This window comes from Zalophus californianus, chromosome 2, assembly GCF_009762305.2.
Source record: "Zalophus californianus isolate mZalCal1 chromosome 2, mZalCal1.pri.v2, whole genome shotgun sequence".
Classification (NCBI taxonomy): Eukaryota; Metazoa; Chordata; class Mammalia; order Carnivora; family Otariidae; genus Zalophus; species Zalophus californianus.
Window position 1 is genome coordinate 122,765,463 of NC_045596.1, and position 24,004 is coordinate 122,789,466.

General features: G+C 41.2%; 1 pseudogene; it reads right to left on the reverse strand.

Annotated features, from left to right (window-relative positions):
* Nucleotides 1-16,331: 16,331 nt before the first annotated feature.
* Nucleotides 16,332-16,503, reverse strand: LOC113926137 (annotated as a pseudogene).
* Between the last annotated feature and the right edge of the window lie 7,501 nt (nucleotides 16,504-24,004).

Below are 24,004 nucleotides of genomic sequence, written 5' to 3' on the forward strand. Positions count from 1 at the left end.
CTTGAAAAGGATATGCACGTCTCTCATGGTCCCTGCTCATCGGTACATACAGACCTCAAGAATCTTTGGTGATAAATTAATGCCAAGTGTCTCACTTAAGCGGCACAGCCCCCCTTCCATTAGAGGCAGGTAAGGTGAGGCACCATTTTATTTTTTTTTTAGCAACCAGGTTTAAAAACAAAAAGAAAAATTGTCCACGCTCATCCCAAAAGTTTTCGATAGCTTGTCAAAATAAGGGACAGTGGAAGCATACAACATAACAAAATGCAAACACCAAACCTAGTCCTTCGAAAAAACTCCTCAGCGTTCCCTACGTGGTTCAATCACGCTGCTCATTAAACAAGTCATTTTAATACTCACTGTCAGCCCAATCTTCCAGGTGCCAGGATTTCCTTTTGAAGAGAGAAGGTACGCTGTGGGCCAGCTCCTCAGAGAGGTAAACATATGGAAACAAGGACAGGCTTTTCTGGTGCTTAGGATCTGGCACCTTCTAAATTTAGAGCCCTCCCTCTCTCTCTCTCTCTCTCTTTTTTTTTTTTTTGGTTTAAAATATTTTTTAAAAATTTATTTTAATTTTTCAGTTTGCACAGAAACAAGGTGCTGTGAAACACACCTCAAGTGTCTTTTAAAAATTAAAACAGGATTGATTTGTAGTGTCAGTGATTCGTGCTAATCAAAATCACTGACAATTTTTCAGGAGGGAAGAGAGAGCACTGCTTCCTTTTTCTGTTTTGATGTAAATCTGAATATTTTCCTACAGATAATCCTCTTGCATTTTTTAAAGGAGAGAAACAGGGAATAAAATTCTCGGAAAATAAATGTTTATTCGGACCCACAGATGCCTCGGGCTGGGCCTAGATGGACGAGCAGCGCTCCAGATCCCTCTGCTGGCCCAGCTCAGGAGGCGCTTCCTCTGGAAGTACAGGTCCAGAGTCCTCAGCCTCTAAGTTAAAACTTGCAGGGAGAATGTTCTGTTTACTCTGTTCCTCTGCCAAGGACCAGCACTGGCATGCAGGGAGTGGTTAAGTGTGGACACCACTTAGGACAAGAAAAACAAGCATCCGCCCAAAGGAGGATTCCTCTAAGTTGTGTATCTACTCTGAAACCAATGCATAGTTCAATTCATGTGCCACTTTCCGACTGGTCTTTTTTTCTTGCCATTGTATTTTAAAAATTAGAAGTGACTTCTAATATATGCGGATCTTTTTGTCTTTAAATTCAAGGATTTCTTCACCAGAGAAACAAAAAGAGACAGAGGAATTTAACAAAGCAGTAAGATTCCCAGAAACTTGCCTTCTAGCAACAAAAAGTCACATAAGTACAGTTTGGTGAGCAGTATATTTGACACTTTGAAACTGGTGAATCATGTTATGGCATCTTAGTGTTCTTTTTTCTATGAAAACAAAATTGTTCTATAGTGGTTTTAAAAAGTATCTGTACTTTAATTTTAAACACATTCTAGAAAGCACCATCCTTTTCAAATCGTTATCATGAGGACCTTTATATAAACCCATGAATTGACACCAGAAAAGAATGGTGTTCTTTTCTAATCCTAGTCACCATGATATTTTTAATGTCCAAAAAAAAAAAAAGTTGATATTGGATAAAGGAAAAAACTCATGAGGTCAGTTGATTCAAATAGGTCAAGGCAAATAATATATAAATAGTGATTAGCTGGTCTCAAACTATAACATTAAACCAAAAAGTAAATAAAGACCCAGAGCAAAAAAAAAAAAAAAAAAGAGAGAGAGAAAGACCCAGAGCAAATAATGAGAGACTGAGACAGAGACACACAGAGAAAGAGAAATAGAGGAGAAAAGAAGAAAATGACAAATGACAAAGAAAATTAGTATTTCATATATTTCATATAGCTAATGGGACCCTCAAATTTTTCAAAAGTGGTAATTAATGATTTTTTAAGATATACATCTTAATACATAATGTGACAATAGAGGGACATTATTCTGGAATATCTGAAATTATTTCTATACCAATCCACCACACGCCAGTTTGAGAATGTTCCAATATGAGAAACACACAGGAGAGGCAAAACTATGAACAAGCTATCTTTCTCATCACATCAATTCCAGCCCATACACAGATCTGATAACCTTTGTTTTAGATATTTAAGGTGAATAAATATTTCAGTTACTAGCGCTCTATTATTATTACAGTGATTTCAACTTTTTCATAATTTCATAATTTTTCATAATGCTTGAGTATTTTTATTTTTGTTATTAAAAATTTTATTTAAATTCAATTTAGTTAACATATACTGTATTATTAGTTTCAGAGATAGAATTTAGTGATTCATCAGTTGCACACAACACCCAATGCTCATTACTATCACGTGCCCTCCTTCATGCCCACCACCCAGTTACCCCATTCCCCCACCCACCTCCCCTCCAGCAGCCCTCAGTTTGTTCCCTATAGTTAAGAGTCTCTTATGGTTTGTCTCCCTCTCTGTTTTCATCTTATTTTATTTTTCCTTCCCTTCCCCTATGATCCTCTGTTTTGTTTCTTAAAACCCACACATGAGTGAAATCATATGGTATTTGGCTTGAATATTTTTAATTAAGACTTTTTCTCTTTAAAAAGTGTATATGGCAATTTTAAGTTAAACTGAGTTAAAATTCATTTTGTTTTGAGGATTCTGTTGCTGGAGAAATTAAGGACATGAGGTCCAATTCCAAACTTATTGATAATCAAAAGCATGTGGAGGTGCTTTTAAAAATCCAGACACCCATGCACCACTTTATATGTACTGAATCGGAATCCATGGGGGAGAGTCCCTGGAATCTTGTACTTATTTACTATTATGCCTCTGGGTTTGGAATCGAGAGAGTTAAATGATTTGAATAAAAAAACCATCCAACATCTGAGCAGTTCCCGGCAGCCACAAACACCAGACGAACCGAGGCCACACTATGTATGGTCTATAAGCACCAGGCACAAATGTGTTCTCCCAAGATGCAAACAAACAGAATATTGTCAAGTTTCTTTCTAGGTAAGTAAATCACAAATTTGTAATTTAATATGCTCTATCTTATTCCTATTATACAGTGATGCATTTAAATTACTAGCCTTTACTTTTCATTTATTTATTTATTTATTTATTTATTTATTTATTTATATTTATTTATTTATTTATTTATTTATTTATTTATTTATTTATTTATTTTACTTTGGCTGTTAGAAAAATAAATCTAGTGTTATTGGCGTCAAAGCTGTAACACAAAAGAGCAACGTTGCCATCTAGTGGTCAACTGGGGACATTAAAGAAGCAGGCTGTCTTGTGAAATGCCATGTTGGAGGAAATGAACCCTCAAGACCGGGAACAAATTTCAAGAGCAAAGACTTCAGGACTGAGAGAACTCCTCTAAACTATGGATTCTCCCACCAGGCTCTCTGAAACCCTGTGTCAGCTTCTAGTCCTAGAATCACAAGTAATGGTCAATTGACAGCAGAGCTGCTTCATTTGGCTTTTGAGTTGGTTTGTTTGTTTTTTTTAATAAGATTTACTTATTTATTTTAGAGAGAGAGCAAGGGCGCACGCGAGTGGGGGGAGGGGCAAAGGGAGAGAATCTTCAAGCAGACTCCCTGCAGAGCGCAGAGCCCCATCTGGGGCTTAATCTTTTTTTTTTTTTTTTTAAAGATTTTATTTATTTATTTGAGAGACAGAGAACGAGAGATAGAAAGCACGAGAGGGAAGAGGGTCAGAGGGAGAAGCAGACTCCCCGCCGAGCAGGAAGCCCGACGTGGGACTCGATCCCGGGACTCCAGGATCATGACCTGAGCCGAAGGCAGTCGCTTAACCAACTGAGCCACCCAGGCGCCCCTGGGGCTTAATCTTACCACCCGTGAGATTATGACCTGAGTCCAAACCGAGAGTCAAACCAAGAGTCTCGGATGCTCAACTGACTGAGCCACCCAGGCGCCCCCATTTGGCTTTTTAAAAATAACATTGTAAACTTGCTCAGGTCAGTGTCTTTGTGTAGGTTCGAAGGTGAATTTTAATATTGGGAGTTTCTCAAACCATCAGGGACACCATCCTTCACAACCATGGCAAGCCCATGGTTTTCCTCCAATTGCTCGAGCTGCCTGAACCCATGGCCATTCCCCACCTCTGACAGTTTAGAGAAGCTCACACTGTTCCTGAGGTATCTCCTCTAGAAGCTTTCCTTGCCTGAGCCCTCCCACATTCAAAGCATGCAGTCATGGGAAGGAGCTGGTTTCCCAGGTCACGTGGATGAGGGCGCCTTCCACGTCCACAGGTGCGTGTACATGGTTCAAGGAAGTGAGCACACATATGATCACAAAGGAGGAAATGGATATCATTCAAAGAAAAAACACTATGTGGCAATTTTAGTTATTTTCATTTTAAATATTTGGCTTGATCTAAGTGATCCCGATTAGATCATAGTATTTCTTAAAGTTTAATATAACTCTAACTTAATTTTTTTTTATTTCTGAGAGCTACAAGACTGTTTGGGGGCAGCCAGTGTATCTGTCTTTAAAAGGTGAAGGGTATAATACTGTCTTTCAAAGAGCTATAAAATAGTCTTTTTTTTTTTTAAAGATTTTATTTATTTATTTGACAGAGATAGAGAGAGAGCACAAGTAGGCAGAGAGGCAGGCAGAGGGAGAGGGAGAAGCAGGCTCTCCACCGAGCAGGGAGCCCGATGCGGGACTCGATCCCGGGACTCCAGGATCATGACCTGAGCCGAAGGCAGTCTCTTAACCAACTGAGCCACCCAGGCGCCCAAAACAGTCTGTCTTATACACTGAAATAGGGTCTCCTAGGGAAGGATAGATGGGACTATCCTATAGTAGAGTTCCCTAGCGAGCTTCTTAGAGGGACACCCGGGTTACTTCTGAGAGTCACCTGTTCTTTGTTTTTTGTTTTTTGTTTTTTTTCATTTAACAGCACACACATCTATCTTTACTTGGCTAAAAGGCATTCCCACTCAAGATTTCCTTCTTCCTGATTGACTTAGGCATACAGATTCTTTGTTATCCAGTCCTTTGAAAATGAAAAGGTGCCTGACCAGTAGGGACAGAACGACAAGCTCACTCCAGTATGTGCACACACAGGAAGACGTGCCTGGAGAGAATATGTAAAGATAACCCAGAGAAAGGTGGTAGAGAATACTAGGTTAATAGTAGTCTTCCAGATGATACTACAAAGTCCTGGCCAGTGAGGCCTTAGATATGAAGTTTATTGAGTAATTACATTAAAGAACGAGAGAGAGATTGTTATGTGTCAGATACTCTTTGCTCTTTAGATAAATAAACTCCTTTAATCCTCAGAACAACCTAGGAGGTAGGTGCTTCAATTATCCCCATTGAGGAAATTAAGGCATAGGAGGATTCAGTGACACGTCCAAGGTCACATGGCCAGCAATCATAGGAATGTAATTTGATTCCAGGCAATCAATCTCCAGAGTCCACACTTCTAACTGCCATACAAAACCACCTTCGTCTATGGAACCTCAGCCCTTCTCAAAGAACTACAATTCAATAAAACTCAACCAAATTATATGCAACAATAAATTTTCCTGGATTATTTTAAAGGCTTTGGTGGATCTAGAGTCCCTCTGGCTCCTCATCGAGAATGCTGGTCCTCATCACAAAGTACTAAGCCAGATGAATCACAACAACATTAGGCTGTGTCTGGACCAACACTAATAACCAGCAGATGACATCCGTGATCAAAAATCAATCTACTCCAAACACTAGAAACTGTATTTTAAAGTTCCTTTCTTGTATCGATTTATTGCACTGCCTTTTTGCCACTCTCAAAATTATGACATTGCAGCAGGAGAAAAAACCTGGCTTCTTTGGACTTTTGGTAGTTTGGCCATCAAATATATAAATACATACACATATATGCTTATTCTGTAAATGCTTATTGAGCACCTACTACATGCAGGGCATTTCCTTGATGCTGCTGGGGATGGGAAGTCACTGCAATCAAGATGCTCACAGGCAGTCGGGGAGATTAAAAGAAGATGTAAAAATAACTGTGATTGGGGCACCTGGGTGGCTCAGTTGGTTAAGCATCTGCCTTCTGCTCAGGTCATGATCCGAGAGTCTCAGAATTGAGCCCCGCATTAGACTTCCTGCTTAGTAGAGAGACTGCTTCTCCCCTCTACACCTCATCTCACTTGTGCTCTCTTGTGCACGCATGTTCACTCGCTCACTCTCGCTCTCTCTCAAACAAAGAAATGAAATCTTTATTAAAAAAACTGTGATCTTACAATGACGTAGTGATTCTTTCTAAAGGACAGGCACAGAGCCATGGGTCTTGTGAATCCTGTAATTCTCTGTGGACCAGAACTAGTCCTCAACTTGACTACAATGGATAAAGAGCATTTTTGGAACACATAATTCACTGACTCACAAAAAACACACTAGATCTTAGCTTAAAATTCACCAAGCAACCACAGTACTATAGAGAGGCACAAAGGATGCAACCAGAGAATGCAATTATGTGGAGGAAGCAAGAGCAAGAAGAAGCACCCAAGAACAACAACTAAAACACGCTTATTAGCTCTTCCATTAAGCCATGGCTTTGACATCATTCTAGTAACACAAGGGGTTTTATATCATATTCAGAAGAAGGTTAAAGTTTCTCCTGACTTCATTCTGATCTACAGTATCTCATAAAAATTACCTAGAGTGCCCCTTAGTTTTTCACTCAGTCCTGAACAAACCACACGCTCCCCCTCACCAGAGCAGTTATTAAAGACTGCTAGCCACCCCAGCCCCTCTCTCCACCTACTCTTTGTCTCAGGCTCTTCTCACCCCTGAGGGTCTTCTGTCACTTTGTAACTGCTAGTTGCTTCTATGGCAGTTGGGGGTCCCATAAAGATTACTCAGATTAGGTTAGGTTAAAAGATGCACAAGACCTGCAAGGAGCATGCTCTCCTAAGGCTTAAAATAAAGGCAAAAGCTATGGTGCACCGAGGCGCGGGGGGGCGGGGGGAAGAGTGAGCATGCCAGCACTGGGAGTCAAGACTTCGAGGCAAAACTCTCCAGGATTATTCTTATTTGCTGAAGGACGTGCTTCGTCTCCAGATTAAACCACTAAGATTTGTACTCTATATCTTGGCTTCCCAAGACCTCCAGGTAGAAGTCCCCAGTAGGGTCTTTAATGCCCCCAGGTCCTATTAATCATGCCAGACCAACTGGTTACATCGGGTGAAATCTACTGAGAAACAATCTGGCCTAGGGTTTAACCAGGGGAGTTTTGGACTATAAACAGAGCATCATAAATCATTAGTTAGCTGGTTGGCTAGCCCGTTAACCTTAAATTGGCCAAGAGTCAAAGCTACCCATCCAGCCATCCATGGAAACAGCATATGGCTGCTTCAGTCCAGCTATAAAATAACTTTACAACACAGGTGCTTTGGTTGCAAGCAAAAGAAGCTGAATCTGATTAACTTAAGCAAAGAGGAATTTACTTGGAGGCAAGAGAATTGCATTTGAGCACAGACATTTAACAAGGCAGTTCCCAGGGAAGGGAGCAGGAATGACACGATGTTGCCAGGACCTAATGGAGTTCCAGCCAATTTTCCTGTCCCTTTGCTCATTTCAAAATTCAAATGTATGGGGAAGGGGAGCTTCCAATAGCTAAACTTGCCCCTGCCCCCTGTCTCAGGAAGGGTGGGACTCCTGATAGCAGTTGAGCTAGACTGGGTAAAAGGTCACTTCTGACAAAAAAAAAAAAATTGACTGTTATTAGAAAGGCAAAATGCATTTCGGGTTGTCAAAGCTTGGCCAGTGTTCATCACAGCTTATATCCCATCTTTGTAAGTGAGAAGTTTCAGGCAATTCAAGTAAAGCACTTTTATGTCTAAGATAACAGCATAAATTCATTTGCTTATGAAAGCACTCTTTTCTTTTTTTTCCTCATTCCCTCTGCCTACGTTGCACCCTCCATCTGCCGGCAGCAGGACTCATCTCTTATCATTTTAGAAAAAATTACATATTAGCTGATATGAAAAAGGAAACAAAAAAAAATAGCTGGTGGTTTTAAAATATTTTTTTCTTATTATGAAACTTACAGATGCCCATTAAAGAATATTTTGAAAGTGAAGAAAATAAAACAGTTAAAATCACTTGTAATCTCACCACATCCACCATAGAGGTAGATTCCTATAAACATTTTGTTATATTTCCTTCCAGGTTTTATGTTGTTATTATAGTTTTGTCTGTGCATCTGTATAGTAATATAAACGTTCATCTATGACTATATTGTTACATAATTTGGACCATGTAGTTTCTTCAGGGTTTTGGTGGGTTTTTTGCCTTTTTTTAAAAAATTTATTTATTTATTTGTCAGAGAGAGAGAGAGAGAGCACAAGTAGGGGTGGCAGCAGAGGGAGAGGGAGAAGCAGGCTCTCCGCTGAGCAAGGAGCCCGATGTGGGGCTCGATCCCAGGACCCTGGGATCATGACCTGAGCCGAAGGCAGCCGCTTAACCGACCGAGCTACCCAGGCGCCCCTTGCCTCTTTTTTTTAAAACTTTGTTTCAATAAACATTTTTAAGTCATTACATTTTATTCAAATTTATGGCTTTCCCCATCAATATGCATATATATTTTTGAAAAATTTGTATTTCTGGTAGCTTTTAAAGAACCATGTGGAATAACTTGCTAAAAAAAACTGTGAAGAGAAAAATCAACTCCGTGACCTAATGTAACCCTAGAAAGGGTGCCCGTGATGGGAAGCGGCTGGAAATCAGCCCCAGAGCTTGCTAGGAAGAGGCAAGAGGGCACGGGCCAGCAGAAATCAAATGATTTAACAAGAGAGGGAAAAATAAACAGCCCAGAGTCAAAGAACTGCCCAGCCAGCCCCTCGGAGAAGAAAACACTATTAATAACAGAAGTCTAGGTTCTGGCACCAGTTTAATTCATATCTTAGTCCTCCCCCACCTTCTGGCCTCAATTTCCCACCCCGCCCAGAACGGCTAGATCTTCTGGTGTCTCCATATCCTTCGCAGACCCAGTAAGATTCTAATTATAACTGTGGGAGCTCCTCAGGGGCCGCTGTGACACGCAGATGCTCAGAGGGGCCTCCCGAGGAGGGGACTTGGGGAGGGCACTTTGAGGCACCGCCATCAGAATGAGCATAACTCGGGCGCCTGGGTGGCTCAGTCGGTTGGGCAACTGCCTTCGGCTCAGGTCATGATCCTGGAGTCCCCGGATCGAGTCCGGCATCGGGCTTCCTGCTCGGCAGGGAGTCTGCTTCTCCCTCTGACCCTCCCCCCTCTCATGTGCTCTCTCTCATTCTCTCTCTCTCAAATAAATAAAATCTTTAAAAAAATAAAAATAAAAATAAAAGAATGAGCATAACTCTCCTCATGGCTCCCCAGTCAGGGTTCTGTCTCATCCAGAGACCAAGAACATGCTTGAAAACTGCAGAACACCAGCATCTGATCTGGTTTCTTTCTTTCTTTTCTTTTTCTTTCTTTCTTTTTCTTTCTTTCTTTCTTTTCTTTCTTTCTTTCTTTCTTTCTTTCTTTCTTTCTTTCTTTCTTTCTTTCTTTCTTTCTTTTCTTTTTCTTTCTTTCTTTCTTTCTTTCTTTCTTTCTTTCTTTTTCTTTCTTTCTTTTCTTTCTTTCTTTTCTTTCTTTCTTTCTTTCTTTTTCTTTCTTTTTCTTTCTTCCTTTCTTTCTTTCTTTCTTCTTTCTTTCTCTCTCTCTCTCTCTTTCTTTCCTTTCTTTCTTTCACTACAGTGAAGTGATGATAACAGGAATATTTTTTACTTTTCTGGAAATTACCGAACTCCTGTTGTTGGTTCACAAGGTAAATACTAAACCTAAAAATGAGTTGGGCTCGATGCTGCAAATCAAGCAACTATGATATGTAAGCAGAGCCATCACCCACCAAAACAGCACTATGAATGTGTAATATCTAGGTCCTGGGGCTAAACTCCAGGTTAATAGCATAGAAGGATCACAGATTTATTCACACTACAATCATATGTAAAGAAATTACAGATTTCCACTTCCCCCTTTCACTGACTCTATAGACCTCTATCTGCTGGATAACTGGGGGCGGGAGGGGGGGAGGGACTTAATCAACTTAGTCTGGCACAATAATTAAAACTACCCCTTAAGTAAATGTTTCCTCTTCTTAGGCCAAGTTCAGCCTCTCAAATGTCACTCTAGATCATCTCTGGTTTTATTAGCAAGGATGTGGCCTACATGATCATATGGTGACAGAGGTCCCAGGTGGTCCATGGACTGAGGTGGCATCCTCTGGATCTTCATGGGCCCGTTAGGTATAGTGACTTTTTCAGGCTGGATGTAAACACCGGGGTGTGAAGAATTCATCTCTGGGCTTCTTGCGGCATCTGCTGTTGGAAAACTGTAGTATTTCCAGGCTTCACACTTGGGATTCTGTGGGGCTGCCTTCTCTCCCAGGCTTCAGTTTGCCTAGCACATGTGCTGCAGACCTGCTGGAGTTTCTGCCTCATCCTTGTCTTCCTTTGGCCAGGCTGGGTCCACTCTCTTGTGGGGTCATCACTTTGACCCTTGTGCCCACTGTGGCCCCATGGCCCATTCACTGGCTCCTGGCCTGTGGGGTTTTCTGGAGACTAAATGTTTGTGTTCCCGCACTCTACCTGCCCCCCAAATCTATATACCAGAATCCTAACTCCCAAGGTGATGGTTAAGAGGCGGGGCCTTTGGGAATTCCTTAGGTCATGAGGGTGGAGCCCTTATGAATCAGTTTAGTGCCCTTCTAAAAAGAAGCCCCAGAGAGATCCCTCACCCCTTCCTCAGTCTTGAGCTCCCCACCACCCGGTTTAAAAAACCTTTGGCTTGCCCAAGAAGTTAAGAAAATTAGCCTTGAGCTTTAAGCCCCTCTAGGCCATTGGTTCTTAGCAAAGGTAGCACAGCCCACCAGGAGGCATTTGGAAAACTGTGGGGTTATTTACGTTGTCACAGAAATTGGGGAGGTGAGCGTTATTAGCATTTAGTAGAAAGAGGTCAAGGATGATCATCATCCTGTAATGAAGGAGGCAGTCTCATAATGAAAAATCATTCTGTCCCAAGTTTGTATACGTGAAAAACCTGTTTATAATTTTCTGAGCTTAAAACCTAACTCGAACAAAGTGTTTCTGCTTGGTTTAAATATAAACCACATATTTAGTTTGTGTAAACCAACATAAAATTTCCAGTAATGCAACTAATACCTAAGTGAGGAGAGATCATTCTCTGCCTTGTTTGAAATGTTACAAAGAGTTTCTCACTATTTCAAAAGGTCGCCAAGAGCAGTACTACCCGTGGCACAGAAGTCACACAGCTAAGCAGTTCTGGGTGGTCTGGTGGGGGCTCAGCAGCCACGGTGTCCTTGAGCCTGAGCGTTAGAAAGAGATGCGTATTATTTCACCATCAGTCCAATTCTCCTTTCTAGTTTTCCTTTCTGTTTCAATTAGAACACTACACTGCTATTCGAAGAATGCGGTAGGTAGCTTCTATTAGGTCTAAAATTCCACTTTAAGAAGGTAAAGAGGGAATATTTGTTATATAGAGAGGGCTGCTCTGGGCATCCCCCCAACCTCCCTTTCTGTACTGAGCACTTAGTAAGTGCCACATGCTAAATGTTTTCCAGACTCGCTCTCCAGTACTCTTCTCAACTACCCCACGAGGCAGACGTTATCAACCTTGTTCTATAGATGATGCAACTGAAACTCAGATAATCTAAGTAAACCAGGAAGTAGAAAAGCTGGGATTCAAATTCGTCCACTCCATCTTAACTGTTCCACATAATTTAACAAATATACAGAAAATGAAAAAAGATCATCTTCTGTAAATTTTATTTACAACTACGTTTCTGTTTACATAGTTTAATAACCCATCCTTCGAAAATATTTATCAGGCAGTTAAAAGGAGAAGCAACCGCGAACTAGAGTCTTCTGTTTTAACGAACCCTCTGTGGAATCCTTTATGAACAGTGCTATCTAATTGCCTTATCATATCTCTGTGCTGTGATGACCTCCTGAACATTTCATGTGGGGAAAATACTAAAAGGATTAGTATTTTATGATGTGAGAGAATCTAACAGTTTTATAATGTGATAGAAGAGAGACGCTCACCCAAGAAACCCGAAGTACTTTAGCAGCATCAGTCCTATATGAAAAATAGTCCTAGCCCCTAATAACAAAGAATGACAAGGAGTTCATCTTCACCCTCTCTAAGGACAGTCAGATCATGGATTACCTAAAAAATACTCATCCAGTTTCAGAGAAGGGTTTTTGCCAGTTGTCTTGCACCTAGGTGGACAGAGAACCTCAGCTGATAAAAATGACAAGGTTGATTGCTATTTATCAAGTGCCTGCTATATGTCCATCACGTTAGGTATGTTCTTTCTCTAAAACCCTTACGAAAACCTACGTGTTAGGCGTCATCACCCGCACTGCACAGATAAAAACATAAGGGCCCTATGAAGTTGTACGTGGCCCCCGAGCATCCAATAACCAAGTGTACCAGCTGGGAAGGGAGCCCAGCCATGTACCATTATGCTTGCTTCTACTCAACCGCGAGTGTGTGGGGATCTTTAACCCCACCACAATTACTGTGTCATAGAGGAGCTTGGGGGGGTGGTGGTGGTGAGGGCTTTGGATTAAACCTCCAGTTAGGTTTTAAACACCTCAGAAATCTAATTTCTAGGGAATGTCCCCAGCTGTATCCAACAGATTTGAATGTAGCTGGAATCTGGGCAGTTGGCAGGTCACTTCAATGAGGGGACTGTTTCTTGCAAAATCCAACAATGACAGGAAAATTTGAGTATGTTCTTTAATAAAATGCAAAATGATGGGTCAGGAAATTCCCAGAACTGTTTCCCTACCTTCCAGCACCTCTCTATATTTGGTGTTGCTGTTAGGTTGTTCCCATGTCCTGGAAAACTCAGGTCACTGCTGAGAAACTCTTCTTCAAAAGTAACTCTGACTTCTGTATTCTCATCATCTTAACTGGTGCTGGGAGAGAGCCTGACAAAGTTAAACTGAAAATAAAAAAGGGAAATATAAAAGCAGCTGCCACTGGGTGTCACTGATTTACCACTTGAATATACCTTGTCTCACATTTCTGTAGCAGGAGAAACCCTGGGCTTTTAAGTGGGATATTTTGAAATGCTTCACGTTCTTGAGAGTTTGAGATAAATATAGAAGAGTTTGAAATAAAAGGATCTTGTGACATTGAGAAGGCGTTGTTCTCCACTGTAAACAATTCGTAACTGTAATAATGGTCCCATTTTAGAGATGCATACACCGAAGCCAAACAAGCTAATGTCAAGGATGTCCGAGAACACATTCTTGAACTTTATTTTTAAATCCAGACTTCGATACTTTATTTTTATCTTAAGATAATCCTCTAAAGCAAGGGACACAGTGCCCATTACTTTTTCTTGTCCCTACCTCCCAATTCTATACCTAAGAAGAAAAAAAAAGAAATCTTTCAGAACACCTGAGAATTTGGGGCTTGGGATTATGGTCCAAGCTCCTCCAAATGGTGTCAGAAGCTACCATTTATCAGATATCTCTTCTGAGCCTGGGACAGTCATAGCAGTATCTCATTTATTGCTCACCACAAAACAGAACACAGGTTGTCATTACCCCCAGATGAAAAAACCTGGAGATCAGAGAGGGTAAGTAACTTGTGGAAGATAACAAAGGAAGCAACATAAAGATTTCAGATTCAAACCCACATTTTTGGCCCCCCAAGCCATGCTCATTCTGCCATACCAGGCCATATTTCTTCAGAAACATTATCTTTAGTTTGGACACATCCCTTTCAAAACTACTTAATGTTGTGCCATAGGCATGGTTAACCAACTAGTAGATGTTAAAGATACTAAGTCCAAGACAACTGTATGCGTTGTGTTTTAGTATCATTTCCCAGGAATTCCACTGGCTGAGGGAGTCACTTATAGTCCCTCATTGCATAAAAAATTTAGAATTTTCCCCCCAAGCTCCTCAGGGTGATGTTCTGGCCTGGGATTTAGTTTCTCTGTATCTTCTGCTGTCTAAGTAAGCTGAGTCTTATCTCTTTCTATAGTGGATGTGTTCCTGCTCTCATTTTTGGCTTAACAATACCCATCCATCTGGAGAAAAGTAATCCTTCTTTAGGCTAAAGAGTGGTGGAGAGCTTTGGGGTTGTTTATCTTCCAAATAAGTGCAGAAACAGCCCAGCAAAGCTATAAACTCGTAAGCTTCCTGATTCATCCTTGCCAATACAATTAAGCTCAGAGCCGGAGGCTTTCTCTGGGGAAGATAAGATAGTATGTCCACTGCACCATTAGTTCCTGCCAAGTTCCTGCTCTACAGAGAAGTAAGTTCTCTAGCTGGTGGCTTTCTGATGCCTCACCTCCCTGAATCACACCTTAATTGTGGATGTTTCCTTTCTTTAACCCAAAGTCAAAACACCATGACTCCTTCTTTGCTTTCCACTTTCTCATTCCAGATCCTTAGGTTTCTTTTCAGACCTGGTCATGGTAGTAACTTAATACTGACCCCATATAATCTGGCAAATACTCTCATTACTTCCTATTTTAGAAAAGAATCGCATTTTAAAGTAAAACTCTGTGTCCCTTTCCAGTGTTCATTTCAAGGAAATGGTAATACATTTCTTGTCACGCTCAGCAAATCCCAGGTATCTGGGAGGGTAACCTTCCTCGCTTCTCCCCATGCTGATTGCTTCTTCTCCTGCTCCTTTCAAGTGATCTGCTGGATAACAACATCAAAATACACCTGGAAAACTCACACAGAACTCAAGCTTCATCTCTCGATGACCACTGACAAAACAGAGAGGAAGTCACTGTACAATGGATGCAATCTGGCTGAAACCTGATTCTCTTTATTAAAAAATAATATTCCAAAATTTTATCCTAAAAAATAGATTTATGGTGAAAAGATGCAAATAATATGTATTTTTAAATATGGGCCTCTCTGCTGCCCACAGGAACCCTGCTGTTGGTTGGAGTGTGGATACAAATGAATAGGAAGTGTGGGGAAGGACTTTTACCTGCTTGTGACATGTTATACACTGGTCATCTGTGTAAAGGCAGAGAAGGATTCGGCCTCTTTTTGCCCTAAAGTTTTAATAGCAGCACCTCTCATGTTGTTCTGCTTTCAGGTCACTTGGCCGTGCCTCAGCACCCGCCGGCCCCACCACCGCCGTCACATAATCTTCCCCGGGTCAACCTCTGCAGAGCACTGTCCTCACTCCAGACTTAGATGCTCGGCACTGTTTGTCCCTTCACTCATCTTACACACATGTGCTAAGTGACGCTCTAGTCCACGCCCTGACTTCGCATTTTTCCTTCTGTGTTATGCCCCCCACCCCGCCTTCTTCGGGCACTGCTTCTAATAGCACCGCCAATTAACTGGTGGTGGCCCAAAGTCACATTCCGCCCAAAGAAGGGGCAGAGGAAAGATTCAAAGTGAAACATAAGCTCTGACCTGACAGGTGGCGCCAGCTCTGGGATTTATGACATTTATGTTAGGAGGGTTTTTCCTCTCCCGTTCCTGTTCTTTCCTTCCCTCATCGAAGAAGTTTCCTGAAAGACAAGGTCAATTGAAAATAAAATATTGTAAGGTACCTTAAGCTAGTGGATATTCTAAAAGATAAGGCATGAATACAGATGAAATGAGTGTTTTATTTTCTTAAAATTAACAAATACTACATAAAATCTGACATGTAGTTATCTCCGCATTTATATCCATATGACTTTTCCTTCCTTTGCCAATATATTTTAGCCATTGGTCATTACGAAGATCAGAGTTTCCAAGGAAACCTGTTTTCAGAAAATATGTTAATTTGGGGAACATGCCTCCTGAACACAGGGAGCTGGTCTTACTCCCCTGCAGGATCAGATCAGGATGAGGGCGGTGGAGGAAATAACTGAATACTCATTTTGGCAAGGTCTATCACCAAATTTCACTTTCACAATCCACATGAACAATTTTTTTTTCACCACTGGCATAATTACACTCACATTCATGTTCATAGTGTTTAAGATAAAGACCGAGAGTGCCTTCCACACATTTCCTCATTGCCGTCTAGACCGTCTTTTGCTGACTCTTAGTTGCACCTGCATAGCGAAGGCACACAGCCCGGAGATACTCTAAGGGCCTCCACCAACCACCTCAGCACACCCAGAGCTCCCTGTCACTGATAGGGACAAGCCTCACCTCCGGGAGGCCAGGCACATGCCACCCACCCAGACACTCGAAGGCAGAAGCATCCAGCCGTCTCAGCTGAACACCCACCACCCCCCACCTCAGCTCAAGCTGACTTTAGACACCCAGGTAATGCCCCCGAGAGGGTGCACCATTCCTGCTAATGCAATACCAGGTCAATGCGTGCAGTGGATGGAGGAAGCTCCTATTTCATCTCCCTGCTCCAAAAATGCATTTAATATATTGTCTTCAGGTATTAAATTGATCAGAACAGATACTACACTTAATCTCAGCCAAAAGGCCGGCAAGCAATCCACATGAACAACTGAAAAGGTGAAAGTGTTCCAAAGCCGTGGGCACAATAAGGCATTGTCTGCAGAGAAAAAACTCTAAACTCTGCCTACATAAAGAGAATGAATGAAAATCGGAGTAGGTACATTAAGTAACAAATTTGGAAACTTGGCAGAAGTAAACAGTTTCCTCTGTCCCCTTATTACAATGTTACGGCCATTGTCTCACTTTCTGATAAATTGTAAGGGAACACTTCCCACTGACAAGTACTCTCTGCTCTCTGAGAGTAACTTGTGTTCTCATGATGCTGTAAATGCGAGAGTAGAGTCAACATATTCGGTCTGGTCCGTGGAAGGTTCGTAGCGGAACACAGCCATCCCAGCACAGACTCCTCGCTGTCTCATCCAGGTGTTGGGCATGAGGCCAGAACAAGCCAGGAGGTGAAGGCCACCACCAGGGAATTCCCACTACCCGGGTCTCCTCTCCTCGCAGCCTTACCATGGCTGAAGAGTTTCACCATTCAGCTAATTCATCCCCACCCAGCATCCTCCCCTCCCTTTCCAGCACCACTTCCACTCAGGGAGCAGGGAAACTGAAGAGGTTGTTGGTCTTTGCTGATCCTTAAAATAAGGAATATGGTCACTGGTAAGAACCGAGCCATGTATAACATCTCCAACGAGGTTGCCTCCCCATTCTTCGGACTTGAGCTTGCCTTGCTAGCCAGAAAACCCTCAACGCCTGCTGACTGAACAGGTCTTTTTGTCCTCATAAAGCATGGAGCTTAAAGAAATTAGTTGTAATTTCAGTAACCAAAGGAATAACATAGAGGTATTCTCAACTAGTAAATCACTCATGCCCTAAGACACAGTAAGACTACCTTACGTTGCCAGTTCAGTGGGCTGCTAGCACATACTTGGGTAAATATGCCCAGAACACTAAAGAAATGTGTAAAATAAATTATTTCTTTCAACCTGCCCTCAAACAAACAAGCAAATATGCCTTTGTTTGAAGTCCTCAAACATTCGATTTTCTGTTTTTTAAACACATTGCTCAAAATATTATGTGCGGGGATGTAAGATCGAAACAGGGAGCAGGATCTGAGCCCCGTCATCTGAAGCAACACCCCCGAAAGAGATAGAGCTTGCAGGTAGCATAGTGTTCAAGGGACAGGAAGTATGTCCAGATTTTGCTTTAGGTTTTCATTCTCCCCTCCCCATAGGTACTTGTTGTGCCTTACCTGAAGTAAAACGGAAAAGGAAAGGAGAAGAGTTGGGGGAAGGGGAAGTGGTTCAATTTTCTGGTCCTCGTGGCAGTTTTTCTTTCTTCTGGTTGAGAAAAGAACAATCTGGAAAGATACATTATGATCACGGAATTGCTAAATGAGCAATCTGAGTCATCAGAGAACTCCCCCTCAGTGACCATGAACCCAGAACTATGGGAGCCGGCGAGGGTGCATGATGCCAAAGTGGCCTAAAGGAGAAGCCTGGAGTGGTCTGACCCCCAAAACCAGTCAGGATGTTGTTAAGGAGCACTCTCCTCAGGTTCTAGGAAGAAAGCCAAGCTTAATTAAGCTTATAATCCATGGTGAGAAACCATTCCGTAGACCTGGTTTTCTTTTCTTTCTTTTGTTTTTTTTTTTTTTAAGATTTTATTTATTTATTTGAGAGAGAGAAAGCGAGAGCAGGAACACAAGCAGGGGGAGAAGGAGAAGCAGGCTCCCCGCTGAGCAGGGAGCCCAATGAGGGGCTCAATCCCAGGACCCTGGTGGGATCATGACCTGAGCCGAAGGCAGATGCTTAACCGACTGAGCCCCCCAGGCGCCCCCCGGTTTTCTTTTTAAAACTATACTCTCTTGAACTCGTTTTTAAGCTAGGATGAACTTTGTAATTTTAATACTGTTCAGGTTCCACTAAACTCTGCCAGAGTTTGGACCTTACCTTAGCATCTTTGTGTGTGTATGTGCGTAGTAATATGATCTTCCTATTCAGGATGCCAGATCGTATTTACAAAGTCCTATATTTTAGGAAATTAAAACTTCTGTAGATTAAAGCCACAATCATAAACATTTAAAATAATGTTAAAGTTCAAATCTCATCCCCTACTACCTGAATTCCTTTTTCTAGTTGCTGTACTTGATAATTATCATCCTGAGACTTACTCAGTGTTCTTTTTATTTCCCTCATGACAACATTCAATTCAACATAGAGTAAAAACAAACAAACAAAAAACAACAACAACAACAAAAAACCCGTGATGTAACAATAAATAAGGATGTCTGGAAATAAACATAATGTAAAGTATTTAAAATAATATAAAGCATCAGGCCAAGTAAAAAAAACACTTATCGATGATAACTCTGATGAAAACAAAAGGATAGGTCAGGTCAGAGAGGTTCCGATGCAAAATTTTAAAGTCTTTCCTGGTAAGGTGAGAAAACAGTATTTTGTGTACAAATAGCCTTGTCCAACAACTACTTTTGTGTTTCTTTTTAGAAAAAGATGAATTATCTTTTTAAAACTGTTCCAAAGGAAAAGAAAAACAAATGTCCCAGATGGACAGCCACTCCCAGAAGCATGCACTAGAACTCGGGATTTGTGCCTCAGAAATTATCATCTCATAAAGCAGGTGGTTTAGCTACTAGTGAGACTGATTTCTTAAAATGGTCAGCTAAGCTACTGACTGCAGTCTAGATGTATTTTTGTCTTCCTCTATCTCTACTGTGAATTATTAAAGCAGCACACTCCACAGTTTGCATGTGGCCCACATTTTAAATCAAGTTCACCAAAATAACAACACTCAATGTACTAATTTCCATTTAATAGAAATATTTCTATAAATTCCTAATACGACTGAAAGGCAGTATGAAGCAAAGCACAAAAACATTTCTAAAAATTCATTTTATCCCAGGAGAAATTACTCTTTCTACAAAAATATCATGCAAATATTTATTTGCAAAGAATTCTAAGCATAACTCTAGAAAACCACATTTATAAACAAACTAGTGGGGCTTTTTGAAAAGACCCTCCACCAAATTGGTGATTCTTTCATGTTTTTTTAACTACTTTTGTAGAAATGTATTGTGTAGGGAAGAGCCTACATGATTCTTAACTGGATAGAGAATTTTCATTTTTAAAAACTAAAAATGTGTTACAGTATTACTACAGTTTATTGAAGTGAGTTCTTCCAATAGCTAATCTCCTACAGGGACAAATTTTCTAGAAAAGTAGATGAAGCAAACTAGAAAAGAAGAAAGTTTGGATTTTAGGGTCTAAAACCCAGAGGTTCACCTCTGCCTTCTCTGAATTATTGGGAACATTTTCAGGCCAAACAGTAATTTATGGGCCCTCGCAGAGGTCTTTGGTTTCATGATACTGGCTTGTAAGTCTCTCAATCTGCTCCAAGGCAATTCTGAGCAAAATTTTGAAGTATTCCCTGTATGTGTGCGAATACCCATGTCATTTTCCTTGGCTCTACCCTAACCTCTTGTGCAACGGCCTTGTAAAAATTAGAACAGGCACCCATCCAATCAACACAGCCATCCACACCCAACCAATTTATATATAAATATAAATTTGTATTTTTGTACATGGTAGACTTACTCTGCTCTATTTTGACAGTATTGTCTTGTGATGTCATAAAGATTAATGTCTCTGCTGAAAAGAATGAATGTTTCTGTGATAATTACCTGGAGAGAGAAAAGTCCTTCGATAGAAACCTGGACCTTGGAAGACAGGCCCTAAATGTATTCATTCTTTCATTCGATGAATATTTATTGAGTGCATGCTGCACACCTAGCAGTGTTCTCCAGCCAGAACCATTGCCCAAACTAGAGACTGACGGGGGAGGCAAAATTTTACCTCACCTTCGTAGGGTTCTTTTTGGCAGGACCTGAGACTCAAATTGACAAATCAATAAGAGAAAGACATACAAATTCATTAAATGATACAAGTTTTACAGGATGTGGAAGACTTCGTAAGGAATGAAGTTACAAAGAAATGGCAAAACCTATTTGCTTTTTTATATTAGGTTGAACAGAGAAACAATTCTGGAAAAGTGACTATACTATGGGGAGGGTCCTGAATAAAAAAATATATATATTTTCACAAGGCCCGTTTGTGTAGAATTCTTCTGTCTCAACTCCTCATCGTTCATAAGAATGTGACTTTCCTTCTGGTATAGGGAGGGCATCTTTCATATAGGAATTTCATGTCCTGTTTTTAAGAAAAATAAAGACAAAGTGTTTTCTTTTTGCTGTCATTCAAGTGCCCTTAACCCAAAATAACCAATATGCCAGTGTGGCATATTTTGGAGTTGCATGTTCTGAACTCCTTCAAGACCATAATCCACAGGGCGCCTGGGTGGCTCAGTGAGTTAAGCATCTGCCTTTGGCTCAGGTCATGATCCCAGGGTCCTGGGATCGAGTCCCACATCGGGCTCCTTGTTCAGCGGGGAGTCTACTTCTCCCTCTGCCTCTCCCCCCGTCCCCGGCCTGGCTTGTGTTCTCTCCCTCACTCACCATCTCTCTCTCTCAAATAAATAAAATTAAAAAAATAAAAAACCATAATCCACACCTACTCAGAGTTTCCATCTGGATATCTAAACAGCATCTTCAGTTCCATGTGTCCACAGCTAAATATGCACCTTCCCTCACATCAGCTGATGGCAACTCTGTTTCCAGTGGCTTCAACCTGAAGACCTGATTCCTCTTCTTTTTTACTCACTCCATATTCAGTGTAAATTCCATTGGCTCTACCTTCAAAGTACATCCAGAGTCTGGCCCCTTCTCCTACCTCTTCCGAGCTCATCCTGGTAGGATCCTGTTGTCGCGACTGGAATATCATGACACCTTCCAAACCAGTTCTTCAGCTTTCACCTTGCTTCCCTGTAGTCTATTCTCAGTACAACAACCCAAACCATTCTGATAAAAATTAACTCCAAATCAATGCCACACCTCAGCACAAAACCCTCCAGTGATTCTGCATTTCACTCTAGAAAAGCTGAAGTCCTTAATGTAGCCTCAAGGCGCCCATGACCACGTGCCCTGGGTTACCTGACCTCATCCCACATCCTCCCCCTCCTAGCCCACGCTCCTCAAGCCACACTGGCCTCTGCACCTTTTCTCTGATAAACTGGGCATGCTACCACCTCTAGGCACTGGCTCATTCCTCTGCCTGGAAAACTGCCCCCATATATTCACATGGTCAATTCCCAGACCTCCTTCTCTGTGAGGCCTCCTCAAGCTACTCCATTTTGTATTGCAGAGACAGCCCAAACACGCAAACTCCCTGCTGGCATTTTCAACCTCTCTTAACTTGATTATTTTTCTCCATGGCACTTCCTTCAATCTATCAAAACTTACTTATTAGGTTTTGTTATTGGCTGTTTGCTGCTTCATGACAGTGGGGGTTTTTGGTTTGGTTTTGTTTTGATGGTTCTTAGGTTTCTTCATGTATCTCAAGCATCTGCCATAGGGTGGGAGCTCAATGAACAACTGTTCAGTGAAGGAATCTAAGCAGCACAGATGTGTTCTCTGCCATCAAGAAGGTTACAGTCTACAAGAGTGATTACTCTTTTCTCTCCAGGATTCCTTTTGTGCTCGAGACCTCGATGAACCTAGATGGGACTGGAAGTGCCAGAGGATGCTTTCAGGTGAAGGAGGAAGGATGGCCTCTTCCCTCCATGAGCAGCTAGACTGGAGCTGCTAGACCATAACTTGAAGAAAAAGTTGTTATTCCCCTTGTCCCCTCAACTTTAGTGAAGCATATCTGACAAAACTATAATATATTTAAAGTGTACAACATAATGATATGATATACATATGCCTTGGAAAGTGTCCTCCAGTGAGTTATTACCACATCCATCGCCTCACAAATTTACCTTTGTGTGTGTGAGAACACTTAAGTTCTATTCTCTTGGAAAATTTTAATTGTACAATACAGTATTATCAACTCTAGTCACTATGTTACACACTATACCCTCAGATATTGTTTGACTTATAACTGAAAATGTGTATCCTTTTAACAATCTCTCCTTATGTCTCACCCCCATCAGCTCCTGGCAATCACCATTCTACTCTCTGTTTCTATGAGTTTGACTCCCCCCTCCCCCCTGCACCCAATTACACATATAAGAAGACTTTCTGCGGGACAGGGTGGGGTCAGAAGGCAGCTGCCTCATTGTCACTTCTGTGGCAGTCTCTCTCCAAGGTCACTCTTGGGAATGGGTCAAATTTTTCCTCAGGTAGGTGGTAGGTTTCCCTCCAGCCTCCATGATGCATGCTACAGGCAGTGACACCCATCTCCATCTGCTTTAACTGCACCTCCTCTAGTGTCTTATTTATCCATCCCTAACCTTGTCAAAACTTCTGCAGTCTCAGGGAAGGTGGTTTCAATGAACCAGCAGGAAGTATAATCAGTGCTTATTAATCCAATGATTCCTTGATGCAGAGCTACACAGCAATATGAAGCAAACTATCGTAGGCAATCTAGGAGAGATCTTTTGGGTCAAGAGAGTCCTCCAGGTCCCCTAGGCCAGGCATCACAGATAGCTAATGACTTAATCCACTCATCTAGCCCTTTCTCTGTGTTGCCCTCCTCAGGGAGTTCACATTTGGGGCTTGGTATGACAGGAAATATTAAACAGTTTGGGAAATTCTAGGAGAAAGGAAAGCTAGTTAATCCAATTGTTTCCTGATGGTAAGAAATTTTAGTGGAAGTAGAATTAACTGTTTAAAGTCATAACAATGCCATTTAGCAAAATATCCATGTTCTAAAGAAATAATGACCTGTGTCTGTGTCTAAGTGATGTACTCATTCAAAGAAATTGTCTCCTTTATCTTTATAGCCTCCTCAGAAGCTAGCACAGTGCCTAGCCAAATAGTTGCTCAATAAATGTGAACAATCCAATATTCAGTCAGCCAACAGCAACAACAAAAAATGAAGAGCTCACATTATCTCCTTTCTCTTCTTATGCATCCAATTGTGAATATGTGTAACAGTTAGATCCTTGGTCCCCAAACAAGCAAACCATTTTCCCCCAATTAATTAACAGGACCCATGGCATTGTACTACAAGGCATGATTGAGACATTTATTCTCCAGGAGCTAAATTTAATAGCTTTGGCAATTTCCCTTTCATGTCCAAATTTGAGCTTTCTTGAAAATCAATGAGGTTATGGTTTATTGTAAAACTGCTCTAGGTGGAGTCCTGGACAGCAAACCCCATAATTCCCCATCCAGATTTATATCACACTAACTTGTTTCATGCTTCAACTTATCTCATCCAATGTGGTCTTGAAAGGAAGTCACTGATCTGACCATCAGTTCAAAGTTCTACCAAGCGAAGGCATGTAGAATGCTGGCTTCCTGATTTACTTTATTTTTAAAAGTTATCTTAATAAACTGAATCCAGGCTTTCAGTTTTTTAAAAACATTTTTGTGTCAGGGACTTCTTCAACCGTTTGTTGAAACCAACAGATAAATGCATAAAATAAAATATACAGAACTACAAAGGATATCAGTTATT